The sequence below is a fragment of the Phoxinus phoxinus genome (genome assembly GCF_949152265.1).
Source record: "Phoxinus phoxinus genome assembly, chromosome: 4".
NCBI lineage: Eukaryota > Metazoa > Chordata > Actinopteri > Cypriniformes > Leuciscidae > Phoxinus > Phoxinus phoxinus.
In genome coordinates this window covers 10,775,036-10,799,963 of record NC_136879.1, presented here as the reverse complement: position 1 = coordinate 10,799,963, position 24,928 = coordinate 10,775,036, and positions in this window count along the sequence as shown.

The window sequence follows — 24,928 nt, the reverse complement described above, 5'->3', positions numbered from 1 at the left end:
ATTTTCGGTCATTATTATGTAAGGATTATTTTTAAGAAATATCTTCTCAAAAATGGGATTCTTTCTTTCTTCACGGCAGTAAACTTCCAATGCCTTAATATACATATTCAGTCTTTTGGTAAAATATGTCCATAATTCCACTTTTCCCTTTTTTTCTCCTGCCATGTTTCTCCTTACCCAAATAGCATATCTTGCCACAGTTAAAAACACATTAACAATATTTTGATTTTCACATTTTTCTCCAACACCAAATAAGAACACACAATTCCATTCTTGTTCATCCTCAATTTCACTACTTTTATCTCCCCAAAAAACTTTTACTATTTTTTTTAATTTTTCTTTAAAAGTTTGTATTTCTTCACATAATAAAAACAAATGTACAATTCCTTCATGTCTTTCATTACATACTTTGCATAATGAATCTTGTATTAATCCCATTTGGTGCAGTTTCACCCTTGTAAAAAAATATATTATGTCTTATCTTGAAATCCAAATTTTCCATTTTAACATCCATATACCATTTACATAGGTTTTTCCAAAGTCTCTTTTCATCCAAATCAATAAAAACCTTTTTCCAAAACTGAATAGCTACTGGTTCTTTAAACACATTCTTCCTAAAGTGAACATAAAAGTCTTTGACAGATTTCTCTTTCTCATTCTTTTCTATTTTCTTTAACCATTCTGTTGGTATTGCTTCTTCACCTGTTCATACTGTTGCTCTAAAGATTTAACATTAAAATCCTCTTTTATTTCTTCCACTCCATCAATAATTACTTGTAATGGTAAGAATCCTTCTTTCACCTCATATAAGACATCTCAATCCAAAGTTTAAAAAATAATTCTTTCCCTTTGTATAAAATGTTTTCATTTAAAAACAGTGGCTGATTTAAAAATTCATCCCTCTTTTCTGGTTTAAAACATACATTGGGTAAAAAATCTTTCCATGCCTCCAAAACTTCTTTATAAAACTCTGGGATTCCTTTTAACATGTCTTGTTTCAACTTCATACACAATATATTATTCCCAATTCCCATATTCCCACACTTGTTTAACCTGTTAGCCTTCACCAGAGCGAGGACGCTCTGAAGCGTTTTTTTTTTTAAATAGTTCAAAGTTACTATCAGATTTAATGTTATTACCTTGACAAACTATACATCATTAAAAATATATAAGTCTCACGTTTCAGTATTTGACCACTATTGTATTCTGAGAAACTTATAGTGACAGTTATGTCTTAATTTGTGTCAGGATTTATGTAATGAAAAAATGAGTCGATACCTTTAATATGAATTATGAGCGTCAGCTGCTCCATTCAGAAAAAAACTCCGGTGCTGTTGTCTTGAGAACGCGTGACAAAACAACGTTCCTCAGGGCTTTTGGCTCAAAAATGTGCAGATTTGGAGAAATATTGATATATTATCATAGGTTTACATCATATTTCTATAGACAGGAATAATATTTATTGAATTTATATCCAAATGCGTCGATGTATACATAAAGAGCGCTGGATACTCTGATGTACTGTGTTTTCAATCCATACAGCAGAATGAGGGCGCTCTATGCACAGTTTTTTCCAAATATGGGAGCTCACGAAGAAGAACAATAACCTGTGACCTTCCAGGACGTCACTGACATAAACACAGCTAACGTTAGCTTTCAGAGATCGCTATAACATGCAGATAAAGATGTTTTGAAGACAATAAACATGATTGCAATGATATTTGATTTACCTGTGTTCTTCGAGCCATGTCAGGTATTTTTATAATAATAGATTATATGTATAATGCAATGCTAATCGATATAGACTTTACAAACATGCAGAATACCATAAACTCATTTATTTTCTGTCTGATTTTCTTTTCTGAAGCCAAATAAGCTCATAGAAGATTATTTAAAACACTCGACTTGCGCTATAAAGTAAGTTTGGAGCATAAAACAGGGTTTTAATCTCATAAATTGTCGTGTATTGATGGTGTGCTAAGCTAACATGCTAGCTAGCTCTCTAGTTGCACCTGCCATCTAGCTGTTATTTTTTATGATTTTTTTTCTAAATCGGAATGCTTACTGAAATATTTCTTTATTTGAGAAAGGCATTTGATACAGTTTCAAATGTGAAGTGAAGATTATGAAAGAAATTAGGGGGTGAAACACCGTGATTAGCCAGTCGTTAGCGATTATAATGGAGACAAAGGAAAATAATATTTATGGCCATAAGCCGGCTGGAAAGGTGTAAATGTGAGCAGGAGAGAGTGACACTGAATGGGGCTCGTTTGCACCACAAAACAATAGAGACAATAGACTGAATAGATGCTAATAGATGACAATAAACACAAGTTTGCATTTTAGAGTCAATTCAAAATAAAGTCATTTGAGATGATCTTGAAAAACATTTAACAAAATACAGAGTTTTAGACTTATCACCTTCAAATTTTAAATATAACATGGTCAGACATGTGTCTTTAGCTGGAGTGCATTTCTAGAGTGCTGACGGGCCAACTTCAATTTAATTTTCATGAAGATGTTTCATAAAAATAAATTTCTAATAACTTACACAACTTTGAAGCTATTCATAATTTTTTTTTCATTATGACAATAATTCATTCTACATTTCCAATAAAGTGCCAGGTGTCAGCTTTCAAATGAGACCATACTTGAGCTTTTAGGACGAAGGGTCAATGAATTGAATCTTTTTTAGGTTGGGTATGCAATTTCTGGGGATTTTTCAAAAGTGGCGCTGAAGGCTAACAGGTTAAATAAAAACTCATAGTTTTCTTCCATTCAGCCTTATTCTCTTCATTTAAAAACTTCTTCACTGTTTTTATCCTAAAACTCTTTTTCTTTAGCTCTGGGTCTTGCAACCCCAATCTACCATCTCCCACTGCTCCTATTATTGCATTGTATGCTATTTTTGATGGTTTAGAATCCCAAATAAAATTTAAACCTGCATTTTTAACCCTTTTGGCAATCCATGTGGGCATTGGCACCACCCCTAAAGCATACCACATTTTTGCCAGTACTAGTGCATTAAAAGCCAATACCTTCCCTTTTAATGTCAATGCCCTTAATTTCCAATAGGTTAAAATCCTTTCCATTTTTCCAACCACCTCTTCCCACATCAAATCTCTCCCTACTTTTTCATTCTTCCCAATCCAAACCCCTAAAATTTTCAAATTGTCTTCTTCTTTAAATGAGTAAAACCTTTGTACTTTCTCCCCTTCCTCTCCTATACTCATAAAAAACGTTTTTTTGTATATTTACTTTTGCTCCGGATCCCTTACAATACCTTTCAATTATATTCATTGATTTCCTTACATCATCCACATCTCTTACTATTAAAGTCGTATCATCAGCATATTGATAAACCTTCTGTAATTCTTCCATTCCTTCTATTTCTATTCCCTTAATTCCCTTTTCCTCTTTTAAAGCCAACCCCAATGCTTCTGCAACTAAGCTATACAACAAAGCTGATAGTGGGCACCCTTGTCTTATGGAATGTGTTAATTTAAAAGTCTCTGTCACAAATCCATTACATTTAATCTGACTTCTTACATCTTTGTATAGAATCTTTATCCACTTGATAAAATTTTCCCCAAATCCATACTGTTCCAAGACCCCAAATAAAAATGGGTGCTCAACCCTATCAAAAGCCTTCTCTAGATCCAAGCTAATCACATAACCTCTTTTCTTTTCTGCTATCATAAAACTCACCACATCTCTTATACTACTAATAGTATCCGTAATATCTCTTCCCCTTATTGCATATGCTTGGTTTGTCTGGATTATGTTCGGTAAAATAAATTTTAATCTATTCGCTAAAATTTTTGCCAAAATTTTAAAATCACTATTCAACATTGTTATTGGCCTATAGTTTCTTAGATCCTGCATGCTTCCTCTTTTTTTATATATTAATTTAATCAACCCTATTCCCATAAAATTACTCATTTCATCTCTTTTAAAAATGTCATCATAAACTTCTTTTAAAATCGGTATCAATACTTTGCTAAAAACCTTATAAAATTCATTTGGTATCCCATCTCTGCCTGGACTCTTTCCATTACTCAATTGCATAATTGCCTCTTCTATTTCCTCTTTCCCAATTTCTTTTTCAGCTAACTTTTTATCATCCTCATCTACTCTTGTTTTAGGCAAGGCAAGGCAAGTTTATTTATATAGCACATTTCATACACAATGGTAATTCAAAGTGCTTTACATAGAAGAAATGTAGGGGAATAAAATTATTCAAATAAAATAATTCAGCTTTTTTGTAGTAGTCCAAGCGTTTGAGCACTGTGCTGATTTTCTGAGGTTAAAATTAGTTGATAAAAGAAGATAAAATATAAAAAATATAAAAGCGATAGAGCAAAGCGCGGAGCAGTAAGCAAGAGCGTCCGAACAGTAGCTGAGCAGGAAGTAGAATCCTTTCTTCAAAAAATGTTTTATGTTCTTGATCCAGTCGCTCACTTCTAAATAATTCTTCATAAAAATCTTTTATTTCCTTTAATATATCTTGTGTTTCTGTCACTTTTTCTCCATCTTTACTTTTTAACTCTTTAATAATTCCTGATCTTTGCCTATTTTTCTCCATGTTAAAAAAGAATTTTGTACACTTTTCCCCTTCTACTATATACTTAGCTCTACTTCTTATCATCGCTCCTTTACATTTCCTTTCCTCTATTTCTTTTATTTTTTCTTCCAATTGAATAATTCTTTGTGGATCATTTCCATCCTTGCTTTGCTCTTCTTTTAGTTCCCTTCTTATTCTATATTCCTCCGCTTTTTTGGCTTTTTGTACCAACACACTATGTTCCTTAGTGCATTTACTTATTTCATATTTCATATTATCCCACCATATCCTTTTATCTTCATTGTATAATTGATCTTCCTTCTCTCTTTTTATCAATTATTCTATTTCCATACAAAAATCTTCTGTTTTTAAAATCTCAGTATTTAGCATCCATAAACCTGGTCCCCTTTTTATGCCACTCATATCAATTTCAGCCCATAAAATCTTATGATCACTTAAAAAAGTTTCCTTATAATATATACCATCTATGAATTCAATTAACTCCCTTTTACTTAATATAAAATCAATTCTACTTCTACACATAAAATCCTTCACCAGCTGTTGTCTTGAAAATTCTCTTATCCCTGTAATCTATATGCCTTATGCTTTTGGGTCCGTATGAATTAGCTCAAATGATCTATAGGGAATTTTAATAACTAATCATGAATATGATTAATATTTTGCATATTACAGTTACATTAAATTATCGAAATTGAAAATGTATAGATTATATGAATATATGAATAATCGATCATAACGTCTTATAATTCCTCATTCATATATCAATAATCTTATTTAATTTCGATTATGAGACAACCTTTAAGGGAAATTCATGTAACCATCAAATCGGTGTTGTCCAGCAACGACCGTAGGTACGGTTAAACTATCAATTTCTCAATAAAGTTATCCTTTACAAACTCCAAGAAATATTAACCTTCTGGTCGTGAATATTAATTTTCCTGTGTTTATAAAATTAAACTACTTAATGTAGTTAATATTGAGCGCGGTAGCTCGGATCGTGAACCTCATTGACTCGTTTTACAAGCATTTTCCAGAAACAGTTGAATATATTGTTTTAATAAATGCAAAACTACAGAATATAGGCTATTACACAAGATACACGTTTGATATGTCTATGTACATTTACTTACAGTTAACAAACAAGACAAAACGGGTAACAGATGATGAGAGAGAAAGTGAGAGAGAGAGAGAGAGAGAGAGATTGCTCTGATTTAAGCTGGTGCTATTTAGAGCCGTAACGCACACCTCGCACGCGCGGGGAGCGATTTACAGAGGTTTTTGGTCGTGCGTTTGGGAGAGAGAGAATGAGATCGAGGGCCGGAGCGCGCTCGATTTGAATGCGGAACAGAGAGAGAGGGAGAGAGGGAGAGAGTGCTCTGGGGCACGCGCTCGATTTGATTGCGGGACAGAGAGAGAGAGATAAAGAGAGGATGAGAGAGAGAGAGAGAGAGAGAGAGAGAGAGAGAGAGAGATCACGTAATGATCTCATGTAGCAAAAATCACAGAAACCTGGAGAGACATCAATGCATCGAACCTTAAAACATTAAAACTCGTTAGAGTTTGATACTTGCAAAGGGATCGTTGTGTGAGTGTGGAGCGCAGAGCGCGTGTTCTCGTGCTGAGGCGCGTTCTCTCGTGAAGCTTCGAAAGCAGGGCGCGTGCTCGTTGCCAGAGCACGTTTTCGCGGGAGCTTTGAAGGCTGGTTGCAAGTGAAGTTGCTGAAGGAATTCAGGCTTCGTTCGTTCGACTCGTAGGTGGAAACGAACAAAGGAGAATTTGAAAAGGAAACAAAAGAAACTTAGATAAAGCAAATAAAAGAAGACGCAAACTCCTGGAGGAGTTCAGGCTCGGACTTTCACATGCTGACGATGGCAGGAAGAGCAGGGGACGAGAGAAGGAGCAGGAAGAGCGTTTGGGTCTTAAGGAATGTGTGGCTCACGCCTTCTTCTGGGACAAGAGCGAATCGGATCCTCTGATCTAGAGCGCGAAAATGTTCCTTTGTTTGTAAAGACACGCCCACTTTGACTATGTCATGTGAGAGATCGAATTTAACATTCATATTTAGAAGTATGGTATTTCCTAGAATAAATGCATATTATTGTACCTTGCAGTCAAGATTCAACTCCGTTAGATTTAGAGAATTACAGAGACATCAAACACTTCCGATTTAGATTATTAGATACAAAGTTACATAAAATATACAGATTAGAAGCATTTAGAGTTTGATTAGTACACATTAAAACTTACATTAAATCCCAAAACCTGTCGCGACATATAAATGGCAACACAGAATGCATTTGGTAATGTTTTAAATATGATTCGTTCAATGAAAAGTCGCTTGTGTGTGTGTGTGCTCCTAATGCAAAGGAATGTTTGGGTGTCACGTTACATGTTGGTGTGAGCAATGTTGGTGTGTGTGTCTGCTTATCTTGCTGTGAGGAATGTTGGGGGCTGGGTTCTATGGGGAGCCACCAAAATGACTTGTCTTTTCAGACAAAGAAGTATGTGTTCTTAATTCATTAATTGGCAGACCAGATGTCAATAGTCAATGTTGCTACATCCCTTCATTTCTTTCTCGCCATACTTCCACTAAATAATTTTCTCCCATCATATCTTTTAATTCCTTTCTCCCACTATCAGATTTAAAAACCATCCCTTCAGCAATATCCATTTTACCAAAAATTGTATTAAAGTCACCCATTATAACATAATTTTCCAAATTCGCAACAATTTCCTTAATTTTCCTAAAAAATAAAGCTTTTTCTTTTTCAATTACAGGTGCGTGTATATTAAATATAGTAATACATTCCTCTCCTTCTATTTTCACCGCTATACATTTCCCCTCCTTGTCATCATACACTACTTTTATTTTTTCTCCCACTCCTCTTTTGACTAAAATCGCTACCCCTCTTCCTCTTCTCCCATCACCATTATTATAAAAAATATCTCCACTCCATTTCTTTTTTAAACCCTCCATTATTTCTTCTCTCCAATTTGTTTCCTGTAGTAATATTACATTTGCTTTTTTACATGTTACCTTCACATTTTAAAATTTTTCATTATTCACTACACCTCTAACATTTAATACTGCTATTTTTAACAGCATTAAATGCATGAAAGTCCATAATATCCACTTCATTCTTTTTCTCTTTCTAGATCCACCAAAACCTCAAAACCATTTTCATCACAATCTTTTCTTTTTGTCCCCATTTCTTTACATGCTTCTCTTGTTATATGTCTTTGTTGTGCAAACTCTACACTTGGGGTTACCTTCATCTGTCTTCCTCTGGTCGTCACCTTTTCCCACTTTGTTCCCCCCGTCTCCTCCTTTTCCCACTTTGTTCCCCCCGTCTCCTCCTTTTCCCGTTCTGTTTTGTCCATTCTCTCCTCCGTCTCCTGTTGTCCTTGTATTTCAATCCGTGATCCTTGCCCCAAGTCCATTTGCATCTGTGAATCCTCATTGTCCTGTTCATCTTCAATTATTATCCCTTCTCCCAGTCCTTTATCTTCCTTCTTCGCCTTCTGCATCTTCTTCCTTTCACATGTATCACTGTCCTCCTCTATTTCACTGTCTCTTTTCCTGTTCTCCACTTCGATTAGCTCAGTTCTCTTATATGTTGATTCCTCCTCTGTTGCGCTGGCTCCTTCTTCCATCCTTTCAGCTTCTTGCATCCATTCTGCCCTCGTTTCTGCCGTTCGTTGTTGCTCTTCCATTTGGGTTTCCACAGTCTCATCCTGCATCTGCCCCCCCACCTCTTGCCGCTCCTCTTCTTGCTCTCTTTCACCTCCCATCCAGCATTCGCATTTGTCAAGGACTTCTTGACAATCTGGGCACTTCACTGCCTTGCAGTCCCTTGCAAAGTGCCCTTGTTGTTCACATTTGTAGCACCGAAACTCAGGGCACTCCCTCAACATGTGTTCAGGATTCATACACAATCGACAGGTTTTAACCTGACGATTATGTATGATCCTAAAATGTTGGGTTCCCTCTGCCGTCTCAAATCTGGTGCTATATGGAAGTGACACTACCTCCTTGGGGAACTTCACCCGTACAAAGCGTGTACCGTCCTCTATTTCCGTCCCCGGGTAGTATCTTCTTCTTATTCTGGACGCGGGGGTTACTCCCCAACCTTTCAGTTTGTCCACAATATCTCTGTCTTCAAGGTAAGCCGGCAGATGCATAAATGAAACTGCGTACTCCCTCTCCTGTAGCTTTTTCACCTCACATTTCACTCCTTTAATTTCCAGTCCATCCACAAGTTCATCACAGGTTTCTTCATTTGTCAGAGTCACTTCATACAGTTTGTTTTGTTTAGGCCTTACTGCTAACATCTTCCCAACTCCTACTTTCACTGCTATCACTTTTATTAAATCTTCGGCCCTTCCATCGCTGACATCTCCCATGTCCACTGTTACCGTTGCCTCTTTTGTATAACTCCTCTTGTTTTCCATCTTGTTTTCTTCAATCTGTTCTCGTCGTCTTTGTCCTTTTCCTTGGTCGTTATATTTTCCATTGTCTGCTGCCATTCCCTTGTCTTTGCCAGTTAATCCATCCGTTTGACTCATTTTATCGAAATCAATGAACACAAAACACTTCCCAGACAGCACAAGGCTGCTGGCAAGTGGTTTAAAACAAAAAAAAAACGAACAATATACTTCTATAAACTTATCACAAACTTTGAAACAAACAAAACCTCTCAGAGTCTCTTGGTTTCCAAGACACACCACTTCCTGGTTTGCTCAACAGCGCCCTCAAAGTGGTATGGCCGTAAGCGAAATCTGCTGCCAAAAACGGCCTGTTTTAAAGGTTAGAACATTAGTTAAGTAAACTAAAAAGCTTACAGCACCTGGTATTCCCAGGCGGTCTCCCATCCAAGTACTAACCAAGCCCGACCCTGCTTAGCTTCCGAGATCAGACGAGATCGGGCGTTCTCAAAGTGGTATGGCCGTAAGCGAAATCTGCTGCCAAAAACGGCCTATTTAAAAGGTTAGAACATTAGTTAAGTAAACTAAAAAGCTTACAGCACCTGGTATTCCCAGGCGGTCTCCCATCCAAGTACTAACCAGGCCCGACCCTGCTTAGCTTCCGAGATCAGACGAGATCGGGCGTTCTCAAAGTGGTATGGCCGTAAGCGAAATCTGCTGCCAAAAACGGACCTTTTGAAGAAATGCATAGACTTTGACTCTGCTACAAGACCTGGCTTTTTGAAGAAACTCAGAGACTATTTCAGGATTTTTGATGAAAACCATAGACTCTTTTTTTTTTTCTTTTTTTTTTTAAACCAAAAAAGCTTACAGCACCTGGTATTCCCAGGCGGTCTCCCATCCAAGTACTAACCAGGCCCGACCCTGCTTAGCTTCCGAGATCAGACGAGATCGGGCGTTCTCAAAGTGGTATGGCCGTAAGCGAAATCTGCTGCCAAAAACGGGCCTTTTGAAGAAATTCATAGACTTTGGCTCTGCTTCAAGACCTGGCTTTTTGAAGAAACTCAGAGACTATTTCAGGATTTTTGATGAAAACCATAGACTCTTTTTTTTTTTTTTTTTTTACCAAAAAAGCTTACAGCACATGGTATTCCCAGGCGGTCTCCCATCCAAGTACTAACCAGGCCCGACCCTGCTTAGCTTCCGAGATCAGACGAGATCGGGCGTTCTCAAAGTGGTATGGCCGTAAGCGAAATCTGCTGCCAAAAACGGCCTATTTAAAAGGTTAGAACATTAGTTAAGTAAACTAAAAAGCTTACAGCACCTGGTATTCCCAGGCGGTCTCCCATCCAAGTACTAACCAGGCCCGACCCTGCTTAGCTTCCGAGATCAGACGAGATCGGGCGTTCTCAAAGTGGTATGGCCGTAAGCGAAATCTGCTGCCAAAAACGGCCTATTTAAAAGGTTAGAACATTAGTTAAGTAAACTAAAAAGCTTACAGCACCTGGTATTCCCAGGCGGTCTCCCATCCAAGTACTAACCAGGCCCGACCCTGCTTAGCTTCCGAGATCAGACGAGATCGGGCGTTCTTTTTTTTATTTTATTTTTTTTATTATCAGAAAGTACAAAAATAATATTTACATAACAGAAATAATTCAATTTCACATCATTACATCTTCAAACATATAACATTTTTCAATCAGGCATCTTGCACTTAAGCTTTAGAATCAATCTACACATACCTCATTTCAAAAAACAAAACAAAGATAACCCACAGAGCCTGGACAAAACAACTCATCATAAATGTAATGTTTCAAAGTTTTATGCACAACCTCTTTCCCCCCTCTATACAAATCAGCTCACTCCCTTCAACAAACGCCTTTTCAAATTCCTCATTAGGCAAATATTTCCACATCAAATACACATTTTTTCTTAAGATCGTTTTGAACATTGGCATTACATCCACTTTTTTCTTATCATTATATGCCATGTTTCTCCTCACCCATATCGCATATCTTGCATTACTTAATACCAGGTTCCATAAATTCACTTTCCTATCCTTTTTTTTCATATTTATCCCAAACAAGAACAGCTTTCTCCATTCATCTCCTGTCACATCTATCCCCATTCCTTTTTTCACCAACCCTTTTACTTCTGCATGGAATGCCTCCAGCTCTTTGCATTCAAAAAATATGTGCATCAAAGTTTCTGGCTCTGTCTCACATACATCGCATTCTCGTTTTACATTTCTGTTCATTTGATGAATCACCACCTTAGTATATATTCTATTATGCCTTAATTTGAAATCCAGGTTTTCACAGTCCAGTCCATTGTATCTCACATTTAAGTTTCTCCAAATCATCTTTACATTTATTCCAGGGAATACCCTTGGCCAAACCGCCTCAGATGCAGGCGTTTTGATTTCCTTTTTCAACATCATCTTGTAAATAGTTTTCACCTTTAACTGACACAAAAACTTTTTTTCTTCATTATCCAAAACATACATTTCAGGAAATCCCCAATCTCCTACTTTCACAGTCTCTCTCTCAATCCTTTGCGCCCACCCTTCTGGTAGGCTTGTTTTAATATTTTCACATTCACAGTCCACTTTAGATTTTTCAATTTCATCATCCCATCCCACCACACAATCATATATAGCCCTATTTGGCAAAAAAACTTTAACATACTCATATGCCATGTCTTTCACTTTTCTTACTCCCGCTCTCATAAACAATTTATTATAAAGCATTCTCCCTCCCCTCTTTATTTTCGGGTTCAGAAACAATGGCTGGTTTAGCACTTGATTTATGTTATCACATTCATAGTTAACATTGACTAAAAACTCAGTCCAAGCACTAAACACTTCTCGATAAAACATTGGCATTTTTTCAGTCATAGGTTTTTTAAAAGCCATAAACAGTCCTTCCTCACCAAATCCTCCACCTTCATTTAGATATGTTTTCATATATCCCTTCCACCCATACTCTACCTTGTCACATAAATACTTTTTTATTGTTTTAACTCTTATTGCCTTCCTCTTAACCTCTAAGTCTGTCAACCTCAGACCTCCCTCCTTATAATCTGCTATCAATGTTTTTGTTGAAATTTTGATTCCTTTACCTCCCCACACAAAAGTATTCACAGTGTCTTTTATTTCGTTAAGAACCCAGTCTGGCATGCTAATTGCTCCCATCACATAATTGCATTTAGTAAGTATTAATGCATTAGCCACAACTACCTTTCCTCTTAATCTTAATTCTCTTTGCCTCCAGAACTGTAGTACTTGTTTGATTTTATTTAAAACTCCAGTCCATGTGGCATCTCTAGCCTCTTTCGCATTTACTCCTATACTCACTCCTAATATCTTTAAATTATCTTTCGCTATTTTAAACGGAACATCCAACCCTTCTATCTCCATTCCTCCTATACTCATTATTTCCGACTTGTCAACATTTATCTTTGCGCCCGAAGCTTTTCCATATGTTTCCATCTGCATTTTTATTCTCTTAACACACTCTATATCCTTAACAGTAAAAGTTGTGTCATCTGCAAACTGGTGGATTACACTTACTCCCCCGTACGGAATTGGAATACCTCTCATTTCTTTATCATTTTTTATCAGAGATGCTAGCGGCTCCGGTGTTATTGAATATAGCAATGCAGATAGTGGGCACCCTTGTCTGACCGACCTTTCTAATGGAAAGGGGTCCGTTAATACCCCATTGATTTTGACACAGCTTCTAGCGTTGTCATATATTAATTTGATCCATTTTCTTATTCTATCTCCAAACCCAAATCTCGCCATTGTCTGCTCAATAAATCCGTGCTCTACCCTATCAAAGGCTTTATTCAAATCCACAGATAAAACCAATCCTCCTTTCCCGTCTTTTCCCATGTTTTCAACAACGTCTCTTATTGTACATATGATATCCGCGATGTCTCTCCCTACTATGCTGTACGCTTGGCTTGGCGACACTATACTCCCTACTACCTGTTTAATTCTATTAGCTATAACTTTTGTTAAAATTTTGTAATCTGAATTTAGCAGACTCAAAGGCCTATAATTTTCTAACTTCAATGGATTCCCTTTATTTTTATATAGTATGGTTATTATTCCTAAGCCCATAGATCTCGGCATTTCCTTTCTCTCCTCCATACCTTTATACACCTTTAGCAGTATTGGCGCTAAGGTCCCTATGAATGTCTTGTAAAACTCATGGGTTAAACCATCCGAGCCCGGGCTTTTATTCTTTTTTGTCTGGTTTATCGCATCTTTTATTTCTTCAATACTTATGTCTCTTTCACACATATTCTTCTCATCCTCATCTAGCTTCACATTCACAGTACTCAATACTTTATCCACACACTCTTGGTTTACACCCTCTTTCTTAAATAATTCCCTATAAAAATTCTCCACTTCTTCTATTATCCCCACAAAATCATTTATTTTGTTGCCTTTTCCATTTTCCAACTCTACAATATGCTTTCTCCCCTGCTTTTTATTTTCTAAATTGAGGAAAAACTTTGTACTTCTCTCCCCCTCCAAAGCATACTGAGCTCTGCTTCTTATTATTATTCCCTTGCTTTTCTCTTTTTCATACTACTCTAATTCAGTTTTTAGCCTCGAAAAAGCCTCTTCACCATACTCAGGATTATTTTCTATTTTTTCTGCTTCACCTTTTAATGCATTTTCCAATGCTTCTGCTTTACTCCTCCTCATAAAATCTCTTTGTTTTGAGTACCTAATACTTCTTATTTTGATTTTCCCTTTCATTTCCTCCCACCACTCACATACATTTTCCTCAAATAGTGGGTTCTGCATTTCATACTTTATACATTTTACAATGTTTTCCTTATATGCCTCTTCAATTAACAGATTTGCATTTAAACACCACACTCCTCCTCCCCTCTTCTCACCAGTTACACCCATCTTGACTGTCATCACAGCATGATCACTTAAACCAACAAACTTATATTTTACATTTTTAACATATTTTAACATTTCTCTTTTCGTCAAACATAAATCTATACGACTCTGTTTTAAGTTACCCATCACCACTTGTCTTCTCGAGAATTCTCTCTTATATGGATTCTCTTCCCTCCACACATCAACTATATCATCATTCCGCATCCACTCTGTTAACAACTTTCTTGACCCATCAGATTTAAAATTGGCACTACTTGAAGCGTCCAGTCTCGTGCACCACACGTTGAAATCCCCAACCACTATACACTTTCCTTTATAGTGTCTTCATTTCATTAAAGACTTCTTTTCTATCCACCTCTACATTCGGTGCATACATGTTTATAAGCCTGAACAATTTATTGCAAAACATAAATTCAAGCCCTAACAATCTCCCGTTTCCATCTTTATAAATCTGTTTCACGTTTTGCACTCTGTCTCTTTTTGTCAAAATAGCCACTCCACAGGCTTTTACATTTCCGTGACTCACGTAAATTTCTCCCTCCCATCTCTTTTTTATATTATCCATTATGTCCCCTGTCCAGTGCGTCTCTTGTAAGCATATCACATCAGCTTTTAACAGTCTCTTCACCCTCTCGAACTTATTTAGGTCTCTTAGCCCATTACTGTTTAGACACGCTATGTGCATAACACCCCACATGGTGATTATAAAAATTTTAAAGGGATTTATACCCATTCAACTAAATCAAGCTCTTACTTTCTGCCTCATGCTCCTCCACTCTTTTCTTCTTTCTTTTCTTCAGCATACTTTTCCCCTCACTCGTGTCCATGTCTTCCTCCACGTTTGTGACCGGATTCTCTGGCACTTCTTTCTCCTTTCCTCCCCCGTCGTCCTTCTTCATTCTTTTTTCCTCCCGATGTTTTCCTCCCTGAGTTTTGGCTTTATCACCTTCTTTGTCACCATTTTTGACCTTTTTTCCGTCTCCATCTTCACACTCCAGGTCTCTAGAATCCATCTCTTTACCTGGTGCACTCTCTTTCTTCTTTCTCTCTCTCATCTGTTGCTCTGAGCCCGCCTCCTCTTGGCTGCTCTCGCTCTCAGTGTCTTCCCTTTTTGTCGCTGTCTCTTCCTTTCCCCAGGTGGTTTGACTCACCTCTCCTTCTGCGATTACATTCTCCTCTTCTTCGCTCTCCTCCACCTCGTACAGATCCTCCACCTCCTCACTGTTCCCCTCTTCTATCACTGCCGGCGTTTCACACACACAAAGTCCCGGCCGCATTCCACACACGCCACAATTCGCCTCCTTGCACTCTCTTGCATAGTGTCCTTGCTTGTCGCATCGAAAACACCTAAAGCTCGGGCAGTCCCTCACAACATCCCCCGGTTGTATACACAGACGACAAACCTTCACTTGTCGGTCGTGTATAACCCTGAAGTGTTCCGTCCCGCCGAGCGTCTCCATTTTCGTTGAGTAGGGCAGTGATTTGACGACGTTGCTGAACTTAACTTTTAAAAACCTTGTCCCATCCGCAATGTCGGTTCCTGGCCACATTCTCCTCTTTATTTTCGAAGCTGCTGTTACTCCCCAATCGTTTAGCTTGTTCAATATTTCTTCGTCTTGAATGTACATGGGCAGTCCTAGGAAGGAGACGACCATCTCCATGCAATCCACTTCTTTCACCATTATATGACTATTTTTAATCTTCAAACCATCCAGAATTTTCTCTTTTGCTTTCACATCCTCCATTGTTAATTCATACTCTTTTGGAGATTTATATCTACAGCCAATCACTCCTCCGCATTCTTCTTTAACGCTCTTCAAAAGTTCCATCATTGTGATTCTGTCCTCACCTTCCATCTCCACCAGCACCGTCAGCTCTTTGTCATAGCTGCGCTCATCACCTCTCACGTCCCGCATGTTTCGACCTCTTCCCGTCTCCAGTTGTCCAGCCATTTCTCCTTCTTTGCTGCTAGAAGTATTTATCCTCAAACAGCAAGAGCTGTTTGAGGATTAAATGACCCCAAAACGCAAGAAATCCTTTGGAACAATTGTTTCAAACAATGTGAAAAATAGAATCCTCAACTCCACTCAAGCAAACACACTCCTTCTTCCTCCTTGCTTCTCTACAAGTACCACTTCCTGTCACCACTAGGGGCGTTCTCAAAGTGGTATGGCCGTAAGCGAAATCTGCTAAACCAAAAAAGCTTACAGCACCTGGTATTCCCAGGCGGTCTCCCATCCAAGTACTAACCAGTCCCGACCCTGCTTAGCTTCCGAGATCAGACGAGATCGGGCGTTCTCAAAGTGGTATGGCCGTAAGCGAAATCTGCTGCCAAAAACGGGCCTTTTGAAGAAATTCATAGACTTTGACTCTGCTTCAAGACCTGGCTTTTTGAAGAAACTCAGAGACTATTTCAGGCTTTTTGATGAAAACCATAGACTCAAACCAAAAAACCATAGAACCAAAAAAGCTTACAGCACCTGGTATTCCCAGGCGGTCTCCCATCCAAGTACTAACCAGGCCCGACCCAACGAAAATAAAAAGCAATATAAAATACAGATTTTCTTCTTCAAACGTCTCTACATCACACATCTTTCATTTACATTCCATACATTAGAAACCTCCTTCACTTCCTGGCAGCTTCCACATTAAATCTTTTAAAACCGTACAAACTTTTGGGGTAAAAACATCATAGAAAACAGCCAACATATTTTCACCTTTAAAATACACATACAATCTTTCGATATATAGTTCAGTCTTCCTTTTAAATATAGTCCAAACATCCAACACAACTTTTTCCTTTTTAGCCACAGTTCTTCTCTCCCATATTGCACTTTTCATTAACATTACACATAGATTGATAAAACTTTTGTCCTGCGCATGCGTCGCGAGTGAGCGCTGTGTTTGAAGCTCCGTCGACTTGATTCATAAATCGTTGATTTTGTTCTTTACACTAATTTAGAAACGAGCATTTTCTATTTTTCCAGCGTGTGAACATATCTCCGATACTACTCTCCATAAAAAACAATCGGATTGCTTTGATATCGCTAGTTATATCCAACTTTCCGAACTTCCGTTACTATCTCTAACGATAGCCCGCTAGCATTGCTCGCGTGGCCTCGCCTATCGACCGTCTTATTTACACTCGAATCACTGAAATCGCTCTGTTTGTGTTGGAGTTTGTGTTTGTGCTTGTGCTTCGAATCGCTTGTTGTGTTTGAAGTTTGTGTTTGTGCTTGTGCTTCGAATCGCTTGTTGTGTTTGAAGTTTGTGTTTGTGCTTCGAATCGCTTGTTGTGTTTGAAGTTTGTGCTTGTGCTTCGAATCGCTTGTTGTGTTTGAAGTTTGTGCTTGTGCTTCGAATCGCTTGTTGTGTTTGAAGTTTGTGTCTGTGGTCGAACCGCTTTGGTTGTGTTTGGAGTTTGTGTTCGAATCGCTTAACTGTTAACGTTAGTTTGTGAGCGTGTGAACATATCTCCGATACTACTCTCTATAAAAAAAAACAATCGGATTGCTTTGATATCGCTAGTTATATCCAACTTTCCGAACTTCCGTTACTATCTCTAACGATAGCCCGCTAGCATTGCACGCGTGGCCTCGCCTAACGACCGTCTTATTTACACTCGAATCACTGAAATCGCTCTGTTTGTGTTTGTGCTTGTGCTTCGAATCGCTTGTTTGTGTTTGAAGTTTGTGTCTGTGTTCGAACCGCTTTGGTTGTGTTTGGAGTTTGTGTTTCGAATTGCTTAACTGTTAGTTTGTGAGCATGTGAACATATCTCCGATACTAACGTTACTCTATAAAAAACAATCGGATTGCTTTGATATCGCTGGTTATATCCAACTTTCCGAACTTCCGTTACTATCTCTAACGTTAAGTTAGCCCGCTAGCATTTGCACGTGTAGCGGGACCTTGGCCCTTTACACCTGGGGCAAATATAGAAACATTGCCTCTAGCATCACCTGACTACGCCACCCTATTTAATAGGGAAATATAGATATTTACTACTAAGAATTGATAAAGGATACACAGGAACGTAATTAGCAAGAAGGGCTAGAGACGTGGATACCAATAATACAAAAGTTTTTATTTAAATACAATCATCTGTTAAAATGTATAAAAGCTGAGAAACATCAATAGACATATGCAGGAGAGACCATAATCAAAAGGAGGCTGAGGCTTGATGGAGACACACGCCCAAGGCTTCAGGATCACTCGCAACACCCCGTGTACAGGTCACAGCACACACACTGCAATAAAGTCACAAAATAATCACACAGCACTCTGTGATGAGCTCTCTACCCCCCCCGTACGGGCCTACTAGTGGTCTGCCCCAAAGCCTTAGCTCCTGTAACAAGAGTGTAAAATTAGTATGGTCTCAATATACTCAATATACAACACCCTCACTCAAACATGCCCCAATAATAGACATTTAGGTCAACAAACAAGAATATACTACAAAAGAAATGAAAATCAAAGTTGGTGCTGACATTGGGTATTATGCACTGACCTTCTACCAGCACCTCTTGAAGGAACTCACAAATCAAAATAAATACAACACTGCAAAACACTCACAATAAACCAATCAAATCACTTAATACACACAAACAATTATAAATGAAAATACTGCAAAGTTTGAAGGTATAGTGTGGAAGACACTCAATGTTTGGAGTGGTTAATACTGGAGAACGGGCGTCACGTTAGGCTGCACAGTGCGCACACACACGCACACGTGTGTGGAAGGAGAGTTGATAAGGATCGTGGGCTAACTTATATAATAAGCAGCAGCGTCAAATCAGCGTTGCCCACCAGGCATCACAGAACATCTACTCGTTCTAAGAATAAAAAGACATCAGCAACTTACAACATAAAATAATGAGCGCTGTACAAAGTGGGCGTTTCGCATACCTTTCATTCACAAACTCGGCGTATAGAGGACACGGGACACATCATCCGAAGCACGGAAATGCCAGCGAGGCAGGCGAAGAAGAGCAGCCGCCGCTTAAGGCTCACACAGCGAACAATCCCCGCAGCTCAAAGTATCATGAGACACGGGACTGCAATAGAGGCATGTAACAGGAGCCGCCAACGGCAGCGAACAATCCTGAAGTAGTAAATAAAACGGTTTACACACAATCCCACATCAGTGTTACCCCCTAGTTCAAACAGTGCCTACCTGAAAGCGGAAACGCTAGGAGAAAGAGGGGCGTTCCCCCAGGCAATGACGCGACACCAAACCGGCAAACACACACACAAGAGTGGCTACAGGTTCTCTCTTTTATACGGTACCACCAAGTTTGTGATTGGAACCGCACTACCCCACGCACATTCATTTAATTAACGTGGCTATATACGTCCCACTACAATCTGCCCCCCCCCAATTGGATCGTCGCCCCGACGATCCTCACATCGCGGCTACTTAATCCCACGGTCTAAAAAGGCCAGTTATACCTTGTATTTGCTGAAGAGAGGCGCCACCTCTCCCACTCACTGCCCGGGGAAGGTGATATCGGTTTGGGTGCAGCCCTGCAGTTGTACGTCTCGTTCTACGCACCCCACCCTCAGCAGCCTCGGGAAGGCCCCCAAGCTGGGGTCCAGGGGAAATGGCCCTACATCCCTCTGGACCCAGCTGCCCCGGCCCGATAGCAGGGCCCGGTTCCAGAGTATGCATCCACTCCTGTGGACCAGGTTCCATCTCTGGCACCCACACTGTCGGTTCTGAGTCAGCAGCAGAACGGTCCCGCTCCTGTATCACAGCCACCAAATCCACCTCGTCCTCATCTTCAACTAATGAGGGTGTGTCCACAACTAGGTCATGTAAGGGGCCACCAGAGTCTACCTCCACAGGGCCCTTACCAACTCGACTCTTTATCAGTGAACGGTGCACGTTCCTGGTCTTGGAAAGGTCATCTACAGGCGCAATCGTGTATACCACACCACCCTCTTTGGGTGCCCTTGTCACTTGATAAACCACCGGGCTCCACAGGTCCTGGATTTTATGATGGCCCCTTACCCCATAATCACGGAGGTACACCAGCTGACCCTCCACCAGTGGTTCATCTCGGACCTGCTGATCGTGGTGGGCCTTGCGCCTGTCGGCCATTACCTGCAACCGTTCCCGTGCACCGGCGAAGGCTACCTGTAGCTTGGTTTGATGCTCCACGACCCAGTCATGCACACTACCCTCTCTTGGCTGGGGGTCCCTACCCAACAGGAAATCTATGGGTAATCGCGGCTCTTGACCGAACATCAAGAAATGTGGCGATTCTCCAGTAGCCTGATGGGGAGTGCTATTATAGCTAAACACAACCTGGGGGAGACAAGCCACCCAATCCCGTTTCCTGGAGACTGGCAGTGTGCGCAACAGATTGTGTAAAGTGCGATTAAAACGTTCACACTGGCCATTTCCAGCCGGGTGATACGGGGTCGTGCGAGACTTCTCCACACCATATAAGTCACACAACTGGCGGATCAGTGAGGATTCAAAATTTCGACCCTGGTCAGAATGGAGACGGCCCGGAACACCGAACCGATAAAACCATTCTGTCACCAGGACTTGGGCCACCGTCTCAGCTCTCTGATCCTTGGTCGAAACAGCTAAGGTATAACCAAGACGTCGGTCATAACCAAGACGTTTTCAATACCAGAGCGTGTTGGCTCCAAAACAGTGAAATCCACCGCAAGAATGTCATTTGGCCTAGATGACAGTAGCCGCCCCATAAACCCCTGAGCCAGTGGCCGGGTGTCCTTGGCTGCCTGGCAACGATCACATTCTTGACACCAACTTGCCACATCAGCGGATAAGCCCGGCCAATAGCACCTCTGTCTCACCAACTCAAGGGTGCGCTCTCTGCCCTGATGTCCGTGTTCCTGATGTAACTGTCTTAGCACCTCGGATTTCAGGGCCACGGGCAATACTAATTGCAACATCTCTTCCTTACCCTCAGGGCAGTGATCCCGGCGATGAAGTATACCATCTTGCTCAACCAGACGGTCCCATTGCTTGAGCAATGTTAGGGCTGCCCTGGAAAGTCGACGCCGTTCATCAGACCGTGGGCGCGTACCTCGCCTCCAGAATGGCAACACCTCCTGGATAACAGAATCAACTGCTTGCAACGAACCCAACTCACCAACAGAGTACCCAGGAAGCGTAGACACAACACATTGGGTCACTACTTGAGCTGGATCTGACCTGACAAATGACCGCAGTGACTCAGGGATTTCCGAGCCTGGAGCTAACCCATCCAACACCCCAGGGTCCAAAGGGTCCCGCCGGGATAATGCATCTGCGTTTCTATTACTCTTACCCGAACGGTACTTAATGTCAAAATCAAAGGCCGCCAGTTGAGAGGCCCAACGCTGCTCGGTTGCACCAAGCTTTGCGGAGGCCAGGTGGCTAAGGGGGTTATTATCTGTGAATACCACACACCTACTACCCAACAAGTACTCGCGGAATTTCTCGGTCATGGCCCACTTGAGCGCAACAAACTCCAGCTTCATAGAGCTATAGTTGGACATGTTGCGCTCAGTGGGCCGTAGACTGCGGCTGGCATATGCCACCGGTCTCACCTTACCTTCATATTCCTGGGAGAGGACAGCCCCCAGACCTTGGTAGCTGGCGTCCACCTCCAAGATGAAGGGCTTGGAAAAATCCGCGTATGCAAGGACTGGAGTGGTAGTAAGCTTCTCTTTTAACCCCTCAAAGCTCACCTGACACCCTTCACTCCAGGCGTTCTCAAAGTTCTTTGCTGTCTGCTTACCCTTTAAACCGGCAAACTCCCCGACCAGCTTATGCAGAGGGGCCGCCAATTTGGCAAACCCCTCTACAAACCGCCGGTAATAACTGGAGAACCCCAGAAAAGACCGCAACTCTGTTACACTAGAGGGACGGGGCCACCGGGCTACAGCCTCTATCTTACCTGGGTCAGTTGCTACTCCCCTAGAGGAAATAACATGACCCAAATAGTTCACCTCCTGCTTGAGAAAAGCACACTTCCCCAGCTTAGCCTTTAAGCCTTCTCGCTCCAGCCGGTCTAAAACTACCTCCAACCTCTCTAAATGTTGAGCAATAGAGGTGGAGAACACCACAATATCGTCCAGATATAAAAGTAACGACTGGCACTGCTGGTCTCCGAATATCCTCTCCATAAGTCGCTGGAAGGTAGAGGGGGCATTGCACAAACCAAATGGCATACGGTTCCATTCGAACAAGCCAAATGGTGTGCAAAAAGCGGTCTTAGGCTTGTCTCCCTCTGTGACCGGGACCTGGTTGTACCCACTAGCCAGATCCATAGTAGAGAACCAACAGGCCCCGGTCAACGCATCCAGCGACTCCTCAATACGGGGTAAGGGGAATGCGTCTCGTCTAGTCTTGGCATTTAACTGACGATAGTCCACGCACAGGCGAAGACTACCGTCCTTCTTTTTAACCAACACAATTGGAGAGGCATACGGGCTACAACTCTCCCTGATTACCTGAGACTCCAACAGCTGATTGATGTGGGATCTAACCACCTCATACTCTGAGGGAGGTACACGGCGATGTCGCTGCCGTACGGGGATGTCATCTAACAGTGGGATGTCGTGCGCGATAAGACTGGTACAACCCAAATCGCCATCGTGTTCAGAAAACACTGTCTGATACTTATTAAGCAAGGTCCTAACCTTGTCCTGTTCTGACTCTGGCAATGCGGACAAGTTCAATGCTGCAATCTGCTCCGGAACAGTGGAACGGGCCACTTGAGTCCCTTGGGAATAGGCACTACTTGTACTGGGTCTAACTTCCGTTATACCCGTAGGTAAACTGACAACATGTATTCTAACCAGGGTACCCAGTACTCGGCGGCGGAAAAGCAGGACATCAGAAGTGCCTATATTGATCACCGGCACATAAACTGAGCCTCCAACCACTCGCACTAAGGCGGGGGAAGCCAACAGCCCCTCAGGCAACCCCGATTCAGCGGGCTCAAACAGCACTGTACTACCTGCTAGCTGTTCCGCACAAGTTGCCGCAACAAACTTAATGGTACCGCCGGTGACGCGACATGCCCGGGGACCCCGCACCCTTACCCTAGTCATATCGACGAATGCCGGGTCGCTACCTTGGTGGCAGTGTTGTAAGGCTTGAAGAACTGAAAGTGGTGCACTATAAACAGGGGGGAAATTAAACAAAGCAGGGCCATGGTGTCCAAAGAGCTCCTGGTAGCATCGCCCGAGTACGTTCATTCCCAACACACCAGGGACTCGAGAGCGCAAGCCACCAGGAGGATCCCTAACCACCAGCACCCCACATCATGTCACCATCCTCCCACAGAGCTCGACGTCCAACTCCATATAACCAATATACGGGATGGAAAGACCGTTGGCGGCTCTCAGCTGCAACCATGAACATAACCTCAATTGCTCTTGACCCCGTGACTCAAAATACTTAACAAAACAACTTTCAGTAATAGTTGATACCATCGAACCCGTATCAATTAGGCAAGGGACTAACACACCCCCAATTGAAACATCCAAATGTGGACAGGGGGACATTAAATTTGGACTAGAATCAAACGTCTTACCGTCGGAGCCAGACTTTCCCCCAACCGAGCTGTGACTCTTCAGCACGGTGGGAATTAGTTTTCCGACGCATTAAATCGTGGTTGCCTACCCTCCGCAACGGCCGGATCAGCGCGAGAACGCAACGGCGATCGGGACGTGACACGTTCCCCCTCACATTCCCGCGCAAAATGTCCTGGCTTTTGACACCGCCTACAGATAACGGGCCCACCTCGGAAAGGCTGGGTGCGAGAATTGTGGCCCTGAAACCGGGCAAAACTCTGGGTGAGCTGATTTAACTGCTCCTGTTGTAACTTTAACATTTCTCTCAGCTCTCTCGTTTCGGAGTTTTTAGGCGAGCTATCACCTCCCTCTATTTCGTACTGAAACCCGTGTGCCACAGGGACGGAAAGACTTCGACCCCTTGCCCCCCCCGGCATTCCCTCCCGCTCCCATCGAATTGCTTCACCTCGCACTTCTAAGAGCGTGGAGTGGGGCTGGCGGCGAACTAACTGTTTCAGTTCACGGCGAAGGGAAACGTCGCACACATATTCTACAAATTGATCTCTCAATAGAATTTCCGCATTTGACATGACCGTAGGGGACTTCTGCTTGACCTTCTCCAGGAGACCCATCAGGGCCAGGGAAAATTCCAGCAAAGTTTCCCCGTCCTGCTGTCTCCTAGAGAAAAAGGCCTCCTGTAGGGCAACGTAAGACTGGGAGCAACCGTACAGCTCTTGCAAAATTAAATAAATTTTCTCGGGATCTCCCCGCTCAGCTACAGGGCGATGTCGAATCTCGTCACGCGCCTCTCCTGCTAAATGATCAAACAAAAAGAATGCTTGATCAGCCACAGACAGATGACGTGTTCTTATACAGGCCTTCGCTTCCTCTATCCAATCATTTATGCCGATACCCGGCCTACCATCAAATATTGGACATTTCCGATCCCTTGGGATAAACACAAGCCGCTCAGTTAATGTGGCGCTACCACCTACTGGTTGATCAGCAGAGGGCACTGAAGATTCCCTAGAAGGGCCAGCTATTGGACTCGAAGGGGCAGCTCGGCTCTGATCTTGACGCAATTTCTCGTTATCTGCCCTAAGCTGAGCAACTAGATCCCTTAATTCCCGCATTTCCTCTTCCATTTTTATAAGTTTTTTTTTAATATTATTTTATTTTTATTTTATTTTTATGAGACTTACCAGAGCAACCTCTGTAAGTAAATGGCACAGAGGCGGAAAATAGCTGTTGAACCGCTCCGAATCCCCTGAAATGACGCTGCTGCTTTGTCTTCACACTAGACTTAACCAGAAAGAAAGAAAAGAAAGAAACAACAAAGAACACTAATACACAATCACACAATATACACGTTCACACAATTACAATAAGCATCCACGTCTTCAGCCCAAAAGAGAACTAAACCCTGCCGACTGCGCCAGAATGTAGCGG